Source organism: Pinus tabuliformis, chromosome 4_1 (genome assembly GCF_031772625.1).
Source record: "Pinus tabuliformis cultivar Carrire ecotype Pingquan chromosome 4_1, CPIR1, whole genome shotgun sequence".
NCBI classification, from domain to species: domain Eukaryota; kingdom Viridiplantae; phylum Streptophyta; class Pinopsida; order Pinales; family Pinaceae; genus Pinus; species Pinus tabuliformis.
Genome location: NC_142303.1, coordinates 307,494,600 through 307,511,299, shown reverse-complemented (window position 1 = coordinate 307,511,299; position 16,700 = coordinate 307,494,600).

Genomic DNA, 16,700 nt, shown 5'->3' with positions numbered 1-16,700 from the left:
CAATTCTTTTGCCTTTGGCTTCTTTTTTTGGCATGTCATATTGATAAGTCATGGTATTGGCCCAATCTTTTTGCATCGGACCAAAACAATTATTTTGCCTCTAGTTCTTTTTTTTGGCATGTCATATTGATAAGTCATGGTATTGGCCCATGATATTGTAACAAAGTGATAAGTTGTGGTATTGGCCCATGGTATTCTAACAAAACCAATTTAAAGATAAGATAAATAATTTTCATGGTTTAAAATCTTGTTAAATATTTTCTTAAAATGTTTTTAATAATAATAATAATAATATAATTTTAAATAAAGTTATAATTTAATTAATTTTTACGTTGTAAGGCGTTTCCCTTTGAAATGAATTGCCCCAGCCGTTGTCGTGTCCTATTGTTCACCGTGGATTTGTGGTGTTAAACGATTGAACGAATTTTGATTGTTGATCCAAAACTGAAATAAGTTATGAATAACAGAAAAATGGTTAATGAAGAAGCGTGTTCCATCCATGGAGAAGCTTGATATGAAAAAATATTGCTCCCAAGTTCAACTGACTGTAAATGTTTTGGGGTCTGTCATGGTGCCGCCTTCCCGACCTTCTCCCAGAGCCTATATCAGTCTTTGGCTTGTATTCTAGCTGGTGACTGACAGCGCAACTACAATTGCTCGGCCTACGCCAGATCTAGGCCCTGCTCCGAGGATTGCAGGGTGGTTCCCTTGATTCAGAGTCCGATAATTATTACAGAGATGGCCATGGGGATCATCGTTGTGAGCATTCTGGTATTCGTCACTGTCATCTAGGTTTGGATTAAGCTTAAGGGCGACCCGTCTGAAACCATGACAACGATCTACCCAAGCAAATCTACATCTGTGGCAACAACGACATCAAGTGTCCGAGAACCAGCAGTGAGATCATCCTTGTGAGCATTCTGGTATGCGTCACTGTCATCTGGGTTTGGTTCAAGCTTAAGGTTGACCCGTCTGAAACCATGACAAATTGTAAATTCCAATAGATGTCTTTAAATATTGTAAATAAAAAAGTAATTCACATGTATATAAGAAAATTGCATGCATTATCTTTAATTTACCATCATGGCGACTGTAATTAGTTCTATGCAGAAAAATTACTATGATAAAAAACAATTTTGGAACAATGAAGAAAGAAACCTTTGCTGAGACAAAATCAAATAGAGGAAAAATTAATTCCCTTAAGTGTGTACAATCCATTCACAAGATTAAAAAAATTGGCGAATTTATTTCAATTATGAAAACAGATTTTGTTAAATAGCACTGCATTATATATTTTGTTGTTAAAATCATGCCATTAAATAAGTATAAAAATGCACCTACTCTTTTTACGTTTCAGTCTGAGATGTTTGATAACCTAATTATTGCTTACTGAGAAGGGAATGTGATTTATCTGCATTTGTTATGCCAACGTTGAAGTTTCATAAATGATTTTGGGAGAGTAGCATCTCAATTATATATTATATCTTAATTATGTATTATATATTGCTATTAATATCACTTGCCAGCTGTAGTGATAGAAAATCAACCAAAACTTTAGGCTCCAAACACCCACTTCAATACTCAAAATATTAATATTCCTAAGTCCAACAGGAAGAAAGAAGGCACGAATATAATGTTCTCTACAACGTTGTGCAACTAGAGGAATTCCCAATGCCGGATCTTGCATCCGGCCTCTTAATCACTAAAACTAAACCTAAAATATTGGGCTGGAAAGACACCCTGACCTCGAATGCCCTTATCTTTGATATTATAAAATGCATGAACTTTCTTCTTTGAGAGGCCAAATTCTTTAATCATAAAAAGTGAAAATAAGAATCCTAAGAAATAAAAAACAACTTTCATTCAAGTGAAAATCTACAATCTACAATGAACCAACAGCTCTATAAGCAAAATATAAAATTGAGTTTTAGCATTTGCAGGTGCCTTAGGTCTTTCCATTTACTTAAACCCTAAGTTTAGTGAAAAAAATATCAATGGACTGCTGCTCATCGAAAAAAATAATTTTATAAATGTAGAGAACTTCACGGCAGATACTACACCCACTATATCTCTAACGCAGTTTGCCCAAAATATATCACCAAGATTATTGAATTGAGTACAAATGGATCTGTCAAACAGAAAAACATTCCAAACCCTTGCATGCCTTCCAAAATAGCTATGCACCTATGAAATTTTATTGGGCATGTGTTGAGATTACGGAATAGGCTTGCATGGCAAGTTAAGGGGAATGTACTTAGAAGTTTCAACGATAAGCACCATCTTCACGAGCCCCTTCACAAGCCCTAATAGATGAGATGTTGGGATAAATGGTTCCCTGATTTTTTTAGCTCTTAGTTTCTACTTATTAACTAACACAACCCTTCTTTGCATTCATAAATTGTTGTCATTTGATTTAGCTAGCATCTGTCAGTGATATCAGCATGTCTCACATTGACGGTTATAAAGTGAGATTAAATCGAAGATTCATGGTTTTAACGCTCACTATTCATATGGCCAGGGCCATAGAATCTGTTTTGGAGATTGGAAAGAAAACCAATTGCTGAACTTGCTAATTAAATGCTTTAAAGAAGCTTTCAATTGGATAGACAAAGTAATGAGTGAGAACCTGATTCATTAATTGCGAGTCATGTTTACAAATCGCAAGCCAGAGCTCAAAAGGTTATCCCCTTCTAGCTAAGAAAAGTAAGGTTTATTGGTAACTAACTAGAGAAAGAAGAAAGCCAAAGCCACCCAAGGCTAGCCAGAGGAAGAAAGTAAGGCATAACGGGACTGCTAAGGTGTAACGTATTTGAAGATGTGAATGCTCTGTCAAATGTTTCAAAAGTATGGAGAGCAAAGAAGAAAGTCAGGGCCAAAGCAGGCCAAGAGAGCCAGCCGAGATTATGGAGAGTTGGAGTTGTAGTATGGTTATGACTTAACTCCAGGCAGGTCATCGGTAAGTCGTCCTTCTCACTCATGGCCTTAGCTGATAGATTCCAGAAAAGGACCTTAGCCACAAAAGCTAACTTTTCCTTATCGATTGACGAGATATATCCCCTTCCCCTTTCAGAAGGAAGAGGTAGAATACTAACCATACCAAATGACTTACTGGCTGGCTGTAACAAAGTATCCATGCGAGGTGGTAGCCAGATTGCAAGGTACCCGCAAAAAAGTTGTTCACTTGGTCACTCATGAAAATAGTCTAAGTTATAACTATGATGTTGAGTTCAAGGAATTCCCATGTCCCCATCCACAGAAGGCGCGGAAACAACCCAGGCAATGGTAGAGATAAAAAAGGAGAGAAATTACCAGGCCAAAGGAATTAACTCAAATGATTTAAGGACCAGGTATCAAACAATGAGAATGATCGAAACTAATATTGCTGAGGCATAGGATTTGTTCCTTGACACGCCGATAGCAACCCAACAATGAAATTGCAAATTAAAAATTTTAATGAAAAATTAATAAAATTACAGTAAATATAATCTCATAAAAACATAAAAGTTGTAGATTAACTATTAGACGGTGTGCATGTAGCCCACTTGTTGTCTATGGCAATCCCATGTTAAGTATTCAAGGTTGGTTGAGTTGAATGAGTTTCCGCCCAAGCAGTCGACTAAGACTATCCAATCGTTGATGGATACCGGTGGGAAATAATTGATGCAATGGTTGGTGAGTGAACCAGGGCACCATTGATTTCCTGGAGAGATGTTGTTAGATATCACCCAGTCTTCTGGGGTGGAGCGAGCTCCAGGGAACGGAGAGTCAACCTTCTTTATCTATAGCTATGAAAGGAATGAATTTCTCTTGAAGCTACGCTATTTTGTTTTCTTCATATTCATTTGCTTATCCATTCAAAAATGGGTTAAGGGTGAACATGAGCTCTGGGAGAAGAAATAGTATGAGCAACCGGCCAAAATGGATAAGATTTGGGTCACATTGGCTTTATAGATATTCATTTTCTATAGACCAGCAGGAAATCAACCCAATGCACCTGTCCTAACCTCGCACCTAACCCAACAAAGGGTGAGATCATCTCCTCGCAGGGGAACTTACCTCGAATTGATCTGTTTAAGGCAATGTTTTCACTAGCCTCGGAATGGAATCGCCCCAACTTGAACACGATTATCCAGCTTCCACAATCTATCCAACTTGGCCATGATTACCTTCCACAATCCATAGCGCTTCACAATCTATCCTGCTTGTCCACAATCTACACCACTTCCAACTTGCAAAATGCAACCGAACCCAACTCAAATAGCAAGGTAAGCCTCTGCAATTTCTGTCATCTTAATCAACACCATTGATGAGATCTCTTCTGCAGGAACGTGCTTCTTCGACAAGAAACTACTCTTCACCTTCGCAATTAACAATTATAGTGGCTTGTCACCAGTCGTTGGCCAACCAACATGCAAACAGCCACGCAGGGGGACGGATGGCTCCAATACACCACAGATCTCACGTTGAAACGTTTATATATAGTATTTTTGAAGTAAAGTATTTTTGAAATTTCAAACTGATTATCTTGAGTTTCATCAAAATCATGCCATTTCCCCAGCAATAAGGGGTACAAACTGGAAGTTTGGATAAAAGTTTGTTTGGCAACGTATTTTTTTTTAAACATTGGTTAAAACATGAAATGTACGGGTTGTTCAAAGCCATTTAATAGTACGTTAGCGTTTATCGATCCCAATAGTCCTTGCTATGCCACAGGCAGGGACTAAAAAGAGGCTGCAATAAGAGGTGCATTCTTCTTGCCCAATCAAATAGCAAGGAAACGTTGGTTAAATGGTATCATGCCCATTTGCACTACAAAGTTGTAGAGAAACTTTGGTTAAATCTATGATATAAAAAACTAGTCAACACCATTAATATGCAGTCAACGGCATACCGATCGCTATATACCTGCTTGGGCAGGTATAATAACAAAACTCTTCTGATTATATAAATTTATTTTTTACAGGTATTGAACTATATGTAATTCGTTTTTTATACTTCATTTTTAATTAATATTGAAAATTTTAAATATTAAGTATTGTTATTTAAAACTTGGAATTTCTTTTGCACTGATACATATGAAGCCGCTATTACGATGGCCAGCACAAAAAATTAATAACCCTCCCAAACTTTTGATTGGACAAGCAGAACAAACTTCAAATTCCATGCCTTGGCCCTGACATTGTCATTTTGGATTTTAGAATGCGCGCTCCCCGCAGAAAGTTTGTTTTGGGTTTTATAATGCACACTGTCCGCATAAAGTTTTATAGTTTTACAATGCTCACTCGCATTATGGTTTTAGAATGCTCAATTTCCGCATAAAGATATGGTTTCCACGTGTTAGTGTGAGAGATTCTCAATGAATACATCAACCTCTTTTTCAATGAAGATATGTTATTGTAGCATGTGCCGCTAATCAATGTCAAAGACATGTCCGTGTTTTTTTCAAAATGCTTTAATGTATCTAACATCATCTTACAATATAATCTGAAAGATAACCCATCAATCATAACAAACCATAGCAGCTAGATTCTTTTAATGTCTTAAAAAAAAAAAAACCAATGGATGCAACTTTGCGAGAGAAAAATGGTGTTGCCACAGTAATATAAATCATAGCAGAGATCTTCATTCATATATATATGTATATATATAACGAGTATGTACTATAGAGATTTATTTATCTCAATGATAGCTTGAGATTCTCCCCGTTATGACAAAAGAGTAAAATATTTAAAATAGAGCATGGACTATAGAAATTTATCTGAATGATAACTTGAGATTCTTATCCCACGCTACAAAAAAAACAAAGTTCATATGATTTCAATGTATGTAAATGAAAAATTAATAGATCAATTTAATCTTAATTTTGACGGATTTGATTATTTTTAATAATAAAATATTTTTTAATGATATTTTTTTTAAATTTAAATTTAAATAAAATTTATATTTTCATAATATATATCTTTATACATAAAAGGTTGAAATAAAAATATTTTAATTAAAATAGAAAGTAAAATATTTTCTTATTACTATTTGTAGATATTTTATTTAAATTTCATATTAACATTAAAATAATTATACATGTTTAATTATTTTATTATTTATATAGAATTATGAAGGAATTATATATTTCTTTTATATTAGGTTATAAAAAATATATTTCAATACAATAAATAGTTAAAAGAATTAATTAATCATTCCCAATAAAATATCTACTTCTCTCCTATCAAATAGTGTAAATTGTAAAGTTGCTAAGTCGCTGAGTAGCTTTATTGATATATCTATTTTGTAGCTTTACTTTAAAATAATGTACAAAAACATGTTCACATAAACAAAAACAACTACATTGATAATGGATAACCTCTACATGACATTACTATTATTTACAAAATAGCCATATTCGAATACACATAACTAATCATTTCAAGTATAACTCATTATCATCCTCCCTAGCTTTCAACAATGTCCATTCACATGCTGTTATTTTTCCACACACTACTATTATTTACAAAATATCCATATTCAAAATACACATAACTAATACTTTCAATTGTAACCATTATCATCCACCCTTTCTTTCAACAATGTCCATTCACATGTCGCTATTCTTCCACAAATTATTATTATTTACAAAATATCCATTTTCAGAATACACATAACTAACTATTGCAATTGTAACTTATTATCATCCACCCTTGCTTTCAACAATGTCTATTCACATGTCCCTATTCTTCCCCACTCTATGCTATTCTTCCCCATTCTATGCCTTACGCCGTTTCCTTTGCAACATAAAGTGCAAATGCTAGTTATGATTCTTTTAATATTAACAATTTGAGATGGATGATGAAGTTTTTTAATGCATAATATGGATTGATGTTTATTGACATTTAACAACCATATAATTTATATGATTTATGATATAAAGTCTTTTTTATTGAAGTCAAGATAAGTTATCAATTTATCATGATTGACAAAATATTATTTTTGTTAAACATTTTTTCTAATTAAAATAATAATAATAATTCTATTTCTTCAACTCCGTGGTAAATAAATGATGTATAATTTTATTTATAAAACATTATTTTTGCTAAACATATTTTTCTAATTTAAAAGGAATTTATGCCCTTTTTCCAACTTATTTTTCCTCCTGAAAAAGTTAAGGGTTAACACATTTGTGCTTCTCAACATTTGTTGTTGATGGAAGAGGAATTTATATTAAGCAAAGTCTTTAGAAAATTTTGGCCGATGCTTTTCGAACCAAGACCAGATGAAGAGGCACACCATGGCAAAAGTTTAAATAGAGAGCAATGTAGAAACATAATTTGAAGTAACGACTATATTTGAACAATAATATTTAAATTATGATATTAATTTATTAATATATTAAAAACAAATATTATTAAATAACGACTATATTAAATGGCTAGTTTTTGAAAAATAATATTTAAATAATGATATTAATTTATTAAAAATATTAATAGGTAACGACCATCTTAAACATCTAGTTTTTGAAAAATAATATTTAAATTAATTTATTAAAATCAAATATTATTAGTTTTTGAAAAATAATATTTAAATTAATTTATTAAAACCAAATATTATTAGATTTTGAAAAAATAATATTTAAATAATGATATTAGTTTATTGATTTATTAAAAAACAAATATTGATGATGATGATGGTTAACGTCCATTGTTATATTAAAGAGCTAGTTTTAGAAAATAATATTTAAAAATAATAATAATAATAAATAAATAAATGAAAGCCAAACTCTAAAGAAGGAGGGAAGTGAAAATTATAAAAACGAGTCAAGACCCTAATCAAGACAAGATCTGTAAATGTGTTAGAAAACCTGCACATATGAATCTAGCTAGTAAAGGTTGAACACACAGCTTTGCAAAGCAAAAACACTAAAAGAAAATCGAAAGAACAAAAAGAATGATTCATTTAGAAAATAGGTTACAATGCTCATGATATAGCATTACTGGGTGAAGATCCCAAGGTAATGCACCATAGTGGTGATCAATGAGAGGACTCAACACCTACAACAAGTTCCAGAGAGAACTAGCCAGTTGCGGAGTGAAAGGAGGAGCAAATCATGCAAAAAAATAGCTAGTTGGGGAGTGAAAAGAGGAGCAAATCATGGAGTAAATCATGCAGAAGAACTAGCCAGTTGCGGAGTTAAAGAAGGAGCAAATCAGGGAGTAAATCATGCAGAAAGGATCTTGCATGTAGTCCCATGCTCTAACTAAGTGTCTGCATGTGCCAGTAATGAAGGTCCTAGGTGTGTAGTACCTCCAACACCCCCCCTGAACACCACTATGGGGAAAAATAGAAAATGGGTCCTGACAACTAAGGCCAAAGGTCACCCAAAATACAGTGCAACTTGTACTAAAATTGAGGATAGAGGGAAAACCTCGTGGGAACCCCCCCCTTCAAAATGCAATGTAATCAAAAGAAAAGAGGAAGAAAAGACAGTTGCTAAGCAATTGTGTCCTTCACTCCAAGACGATCATGTAGAGAGCGAAACTTCTGCTCAGTGAATGTCTTGGTGAAGATGTCTGCAGTCTGTTCTGCTAAAGGACAGAACTGCAAATCAATGACCCCATCACGTACTAAGTCTCTGATGTAGTGCATATGGATCTCTATGTGCTTCGTTCGTTGCCACTATAATGGATCCCTACAAAATTTGAGAGTGCTCTGGTTGTCACACCAGATGACAGTGGGCCGGTGGAACTGGACTCCCAACTCAGTGAGGAAGTGTTGTAGCCACAGAGCCTGAATGGTGATGTTGACTACTCCTCTGTACTCAGCCTTAACTGAAGAGAGAGCAATTGATCCAGGTGGATCTTGGTGGCCACCTGCCAAGTCCACCTGGACCCCCACCATGGTTTCTCTCAGCATTTTTAGTTTCCTTAATTGTAGCACAACTTACTATTTTTAGCAATTTTTCGGGTCCTAAACTTCCGGAGCCGTTTTGAGGCCCTAAACGACGTTTTTTGGGAAATCTGGGGTAACATGGGTCCATGGACCCATGTTGCCTCCCAAAGTGGTAGTGCTCGGATAGATCTTTCTAACGAGCTATTGTACGCATCAAACGGAGATCGTATGCCAAAGTTACGACCCCGGGAAGTTGATGTACCAATTTACCTAAACAGGGCCCACAGTTTGGCGTTTCATCTTCTAGGGTTAGATTTTGGAATGTTAAGGGTTTTTCATTGTTTCTCAACAATAAATAGGCCTTCGAGCCTCATTGTAAGATAGTTCAGAGGCATGTAGCCACCACATCTCTTCTCAGAGATAAGCTACCATCGCCCTAGCTGGTTTATTTCCATTACTGTTTGTAAGCATATTTGAGTATTTTACATTAATGAAGTGAAGTATTATTTCCGCTGCATATCTGTGTTTATGGTTATCTCTGTAATTTGTTGCGTTCCTGTTTAAGTCTGGATCAACAATAGCAGCCTGCTTCTTGCTCGACCAACAGATAGGGCCATACCCTAAATTGAGTGAATATCAGGAGGTGGACTTGCGATCAATGTTGTCGCCCACCCAATCAGAATCTGTGAAGCCAAGGAGATTCAATGCAGTGCTTGTTGCATAGTGAATCCCGAAGGTGATGGTGCCCTACACATATCAGAGGATGCGCTTGGAAGCATTCTAGTGTAGCTCATGTGGCTCCTGCATGTATTTGGAAACTGCCCCTACTGCATATGAGAGATCTGGTCTGGAGTGGGTGAGGTACAGTAAGCTCCCCACTAGTTGTCAGTAGAGAGTACTATCAACTAATGGAGTGTCAACTCCATCCTCAAGGCGGACCCCAGACAGAAAAGGAGTCGGTGTTGGCTTGCAGTCAGTCATGTGAAATCTCTCGAGGAGATCCCGTGCATACTTAGCCTAAGAGAGTTTGATGCCTGTGGCATCCTGGCTGATCTTAAGACCAAGAAAGAAGTGTAATGGACCTATGTCCGTCATCAAGAACCTATCATGCAAGGCCCTCTTGATTGCAGCAATGGTTGAAGTCGAGCTGCCGGTGATCGGGAGATCATCCACATACAAAACTAAGATAAGAAGAGAATCATGTGTCCTGAGCATGTAAACATTCAGATGAGACTTACATCTTTCGAAGTTTTGTGATAAGAGAAAAGAATCCATCTTCGCATACCAAGCTCTCGGGGCCTGCTTAAAGTCGTAGAGAGACTTCTTCAGTCTGCAGGCCAAAGATTAATCCTAAATGAAATCATGTGGCTGCTCCATGTAGATCTCCTCAGATAGGTCTCCATGAAGAAAGGCATTCTTCACATCCATCTGATGTACTTCCCACCCCTGGGCAGCCGCAATGGCGAGTGCAAGTTGTATGGAATCCATCTTTGCTACTTGAGCAAAGGTCTCATCATAATCAATGCCATGCACTTGCTAGAAGCCTTTGGCTACTAGCTTAGCTTTCTGTCTAGTGATTTGCCCATTTGCAGCACTCTTGGTCCTGTAGACCCATTTGCATCAGACGAGTTTCCTTCCTGAGGGAAGGGGGACCAGATCCCAGGTCTGGTTCTCGAGGAGGGAGTTATACTCCTCCTCCATGGCGGACTCCCAAGAGGGATGCCCAACAGCCTCAGCATAAGATTGTGGATCAGAAGACTAAACCAAATGACAATGCCAGGATGGCGTTGGTTCAGTGGCAGTGAGGGGAAGAGGAGGCTCAATAAACTTTGAGTTAGTCCTTCGCAGATCAGAATTATCCCCCACAAGACCATTTCTAGCGGCTGGGTGGTCTTGTGCATATATCTCACTTAAGCTCCTTGTTCTCTGATTTATAACAGGGGAAGTTGATTCACTACTGGAAGCCCGATCTGGGCTTGGATGTGGATCATCATATGCATGCACTGGATTTGTATCTGAAGACTCTGTCTCTGCATCTGCATGCTCCACCTCAACATTTGCATGCTCTGTATCTGCATCTAAGTGTACTGAGTCATCATCTCAGACATGAGGTAGATAAAAGGTGTATGCATGCGGCATTGAGGTGCATGCGAGAGACTTTCCTCAAATTTGACACTTCGCTCAATGATGAGCTTATCCGCAGAGGAAATCAGGAGTTGGTATCCCTTCACACCATTAGGGTATCCAATAAATATGCACTCAATGCTTTGTGGATCAAGAGCTTTCCTCTTTTCAGAGGAGATCCTAGCCCATGCTCGGGAGCCAAAAACACGGAAGTGGGTGATCTCCGGTTTAGTGCCACTCCAAGCCTCAAAGGGGGTCTGATCCTTGACAGACCTATGAGGAGATCTGTTTTGGATGTAGTTAGCACAATTAAGTGCTTCAGCCCATAGCTTATGAGGTAGTGACTTAGCATGCAGCATGCACGAAGTCATCTCTTTGAGAGATCGGTTCTTTCTCTCAGCAACTTCGTTCTGTTGCGGAGTGTATGGAACTATGTGCTGCAATTGTATGCCGGACTCAAGGCAAAGGTTCTGAAGTGCTGTGTTAACATATTCCCCCCATTGTCTGTACGGAGGGCTTTTATCTTTCTCTATGATTGTGTCTCAACTAGTGCTTTGAAATCTTCAAAGTGCGCAAGAACTTCAGATTTGGCCCTGAGAAGATACACCCAAGTATACCATGAGAAATCATCAATAAATGTAAGCACATACCTTGCTTTGTTGATGGAAGGATGAGGAAAAGGCCCCATGAGATCACTATGGATCAGATCTAGAGGAGAGGATACTTTGTGAGTCTTGCAGGTGTCAAACTTTTCTCTAGGATGTTTGCCAAGGACACACCCTTCATAAACTCCTTTGGAGAAACTAATATTTGGCAAGCCTTCCACCATCTCATACTCGCTTAGCTGCTACATATACCTATAATTTAAGTGACCAAACCTCTCGTGCCAAAGCCTACTACTATCATCAGCGTGTGTAAGTAATAAGGAGGGTTCAGATTCAATAAATTCAGAAAATGTATACAGTCTAGCTCCATTGTTTACCTCACCAGTTGCAATTTTGGAGCTACTATGTAGGTCATATATGTTCACTACATCTGGAGTGAATTCCACTCTCTTTCCGGTGCCGGAATGAGTGATCTGATAAACTGAAAGCAGGTTTACCGAAAGTTTTGGAACATGAAACACATCTTCAAAGCTTCCGTGTAAAAGTTCCACTCTACCTTTTCCGGTGACCTCAATAGGTGAGTCATCTCCCATGAGGATGGGAGGTCCTTTGCATGCATCCAAAGAGGAATAGACTTCCTTTGCAGTAGCCATACGATGTGATGCACCAGAATCTATAATCCATGAATCAGGGGAAGAATTAATTACAACTAAAGCATGAAAATTGTTACCTTTCCCATGTGGCGGATCCTCAGTTTTCTTCTTGGCACCCTGAGGGATGTGGTCCCCAAGGTTGTGCTTCTAAAGGATTTATGCCATTTGGTCAATTTGTTTCTTCATGCAGGAGGATTCCGGATGGAATCCTCGGTGACAGTAGGTGCATTTGTCTCATTTCTTCCCTTTCTCATTTCTGGAGCCGAAGGAGTAATTGAAGGGCTTGGTGTACCCTTCCTTCTTTGGATGGGAATGCGCTTTTCCCTTGTCTTTTGCTTCTAATTTTTCTGATTTGAATCAGATCTGTGATTGTTATTGTGGCTGCCATCATGCACAGCAAGTGCATGCGCTTTTGGAGGTTTGATTTTCCCCATGCCAATGAGTTTATCTTGCTTAAAAGTAAGGGACTCCATGAACACTTTGAGAGAAGGCATAGTGTAGGATTTACCTGTTGCGAGCCTTACTAAATGAAATGTAGACACAAAGACGAAGTATTCTAGTCCGAGCTTTGACATAATAGAGAGAACTTGGCGACTCCCCTCCTTGGATTTGTCAATTCCACAACCCTTGAGTTGCAGCAATAGATCATTATATTTGAAGAAGTCTTGAATTCTGTCATAGTTCCGTGGATCCAATGAGAGCAACTCCACTTCGAGCAAATATCCTTTCATCTCATCCTGTTTCCCATAGAGTTCTTCAACCTTCTTCCAAATCTCATTGGGAGTATTGCAGGCAGATATATGACACTGCAACTCTGGGAAGATGCATATGCATATGGATCTGTGGGCGTCATCCATGCGGTTGAGGTACTTGGATTTCTCTATGAATGAAGTGGGTTCCACTTCTGCAACCATGGTAATCCTGTACAACCCTTTCTGATGAAGGTATCGAGCCATTTGGTCCTTCCATTCGTGATAGTTGTACGGTGTTAGGATCAATGCTTTGGGAAACTCCATTTTTCTGTCGATCTTCGATCTCCAAGTTGTAATACTTGCAAAATAAAGTACTGATGCGCCTTTTATCTAACAACCTGTGGGCTCTGATACCATGTAAATGTGTTAGAAAACCTACACAGGTGAATCTAGCTAGTAAAGGTTGAACACACAGCTTTGCAGAGCAAAAACACTAAAAGAAAATCGAAAGAACAAAAAGAATGATTCATTTAGAAAATAGGTTACAATGCTCATGAAATAACATTACTAGGTGAAGATCCCAAGGTAATGCACCATAGTGGTGATCAATGAGAGAACTCAACACCTACAACAAGTTCCGGAGAGAACTAGCTAGTTGCGGAGTGAAAGGAGGAGCAAATCAGGGAGTAAATCACGCAGAAGAACTAGCCAGTTGGGGAGTGAAAGGAGGAGCAAATCATGGAGTAAATCATGCAGAAGAACTAGCCAGTTGTGGAGTTAAAGAAGGAGCAAATCAGGGAGTAAATCATGCAGAAAGGATCTAGCGTGTAGTCCCATGCTCTAACTAAGTGTTCGCATGTGCCAGTAATGATCGTCCTAGATGTGTAGTACCTCCAACAAGATCATTTGATAAATTAATTAATTAATGGAAATAAAATAAACTAGTATTTGTATTTGTTGTTGATTTATTCTTCATTAGAGTTTGTTTTCTTTATCCTTTGTGTTTTTTATGTATTTTATCATTCTTAACTCCTTTTAGTATTTTTGTTATTTGTTTAATGGGCCTCGGCCCCATATTTTATTGTTGACCTTGTTTTATTTATTGATTACTTTTATTTGAATATATATATATATATATATATATATATTATTTATTTATTTATATATATACTTCTTTTGACTTGTATATATATTTGTTTTATTTTATTTATTTTTCCATTAATTATTTTTAATTTAGTTTATTTTATTTCCATTAATTATTTTATTTATCAAATGATCTTGTCTTGATTAAGGTCTTGACTCGTTTTTATCATTTTCACTTCCCTCCTTGTTTAGAGTTTGATTTTTTTTTTTTAATATTATTTTCCAAAAACTAGCTCTTTAATATAGCAGTTACTTATTAATATTTGTTTTTTAATAAATTAATAAAATAATATCATAATTTAAATATTATTTTTCAAAAACTGACTGTTTAATATAGTCGTTGTTGTGGGTGGAAACGCCCTAGGGTCTTGGTTTGAAAACCCCAACTGAGTGGAGGGCATACAACAAAAAGAAGTGTGCAGACAAACAGTCTAAATGCTTAGACTACTGAAGTGGGAAGAGTTGGTATTACCCGAAGGTCCTACGTTCGAGGTCGATCCCGCAGGGTCCAAACCCTCTGCTTCTTCTGATGCCTTTAGAACCTGTAACTTATCCAAGAAAATCATATACAACAACAGTAACAGAAAGCATGTTCATGATATATGTGTTAGATCATATAAGCAATTGAGCATTAATATAAGATTTATAAGCAAATCACAACATAGATCAATACATAAACACGATAAATATCAGGAACAAAACAACATTTCTTATTGATGTAAGCTAAATTAAAGGTGGAAAACTACAATCTGAGTCTTCTTCTAGCTCTAGGCGGAACTGTCATCCGGATCCGTCCTGTCCTGGCCTTAGCAATCTTCCTCCATCGATACACACAAGGATATCATAAGAGGGATGAAGGACATCTCAAAAAAGGAAACAAATGTTTCCTATAACTTGGGAGTGCAAGAGGCACAGGGATTTCTTCAGACTCGATCAGGGATCAATCAACTATAATATCAATATCTCATCTCTCCTCCCCTTAGGCCTTCCCATGGAGGTTTATTTATACTTCTCCAAATTAGTTTTTCAATTGGTAAACAGTTGGCCATGGGCTATAGTATGTGAGTAATAGGTAAAACAGGTAAACTCTACCCGAATTTAAGGAGATTATTTATTTTTTAGTGTTTTAACACATATACACGGGTTGGGCATATACTTACCTGCGTGCACACGCTTTTAACACAGGGCAAAGTAGCGTATGGGAAGTAAAACACTGTTTTTTAGAATTTAGAATTTGGACCAAGTCTATAAAGGAAGGGTTGCCCTAGGCCATAACTAGAGCATCAAATCTATCAAGAGTGGTAAATGGTGCTATAGCAGTCGTTACTTTTTAATATTTTTTTAACAAATTAATAAACTAATATCATTATTTAAATATTGTTTTTCAAAAACTAGTAATATTTGGTTTTAATAAATTGATTTAAATTTTATTTTTCAAAAACTAGTAATATTTGGTTTTAATAAATTAATTTAAATATTATTTTTCAAAAACTAGCCGTTTAATATGGTCGTTACCTATTAATATTTTTAATAAATTAATAAACTAATATGATTTTTTAAATATTATTTTTCAAAAACTAGTCATTTAATATAGCCCTTACTTAATAATTTAATATATTAATAAATTAATATCATAATTTAAATATTATTGTTCAAATATAAAGTTACTTGAAATTATGTCTCTACATTGCTCTCTATTTAAGCCTTTGCCATGGTTTGCCTCTTCATCTAGTCCTCATGATGAACCACACTTGTTGGTTCAAAATGCGAAGGCCAAAAGTTTCTCTTATGTGATTTCTACCGAAAGACTTTGCTTAATTCATTATGGATCACAGAAGCTTGAATACATGAATTTATATTGTTTTTTCACTTTATCATAAATAATTTTAAAAAATAATGTATTTTCATTGAAGAGGAATTTATGTTAAATTGTATTTATACCAATCTAGATCTATTTTAATTTTGAATCTACCAAGCGCTGAGATGGATCAATTTTTTTTAAGAGGTTTACATCTCAAATCTCTTTTAATAGGTAATATTCCATATGAATGACGTGTCAATACCATAAGTTCTCGTACCCTGGATTAATAACATGAAGTTATTTTTATTTTAACGTTGTTTTTTTTATTAATTTTATTTTATGTTGATAGAGTAAAAATGTTTCCACATAGTGTTGTCTTTATTTTTATTTTATTTTCACCGAGTTAAAAAATAACAATGTTATTAACTGGTGGGGGGCGGTGGTGGTGAACCTCGACGTACTTATCATTTAAACTGCCTTGATGGGGTCGCCCTTCGGCTCGCACCTGATCGAGGGTATTTAATTTTAATTTAATGTTTTATTTTTATGTAATTTTACTAAGTCAAAATATTAAGCACAACCGACATTACAACATCTCTACCATACTCTGTTACTAAATAATTTTAAAAACTAGTTTATATTATATTTTTATAAAAAAGTAAAATAAAATCAGTTTGTTTTATTTTCATTTTAAATTAGATTAAATAATATATATATGTGTGTGGGGGGGGGTGGGAGGGCGTTATTTTTTAAGTATAATAAAAAATATTTTCTCTCATCCTTATATTAATATTATAATAATATT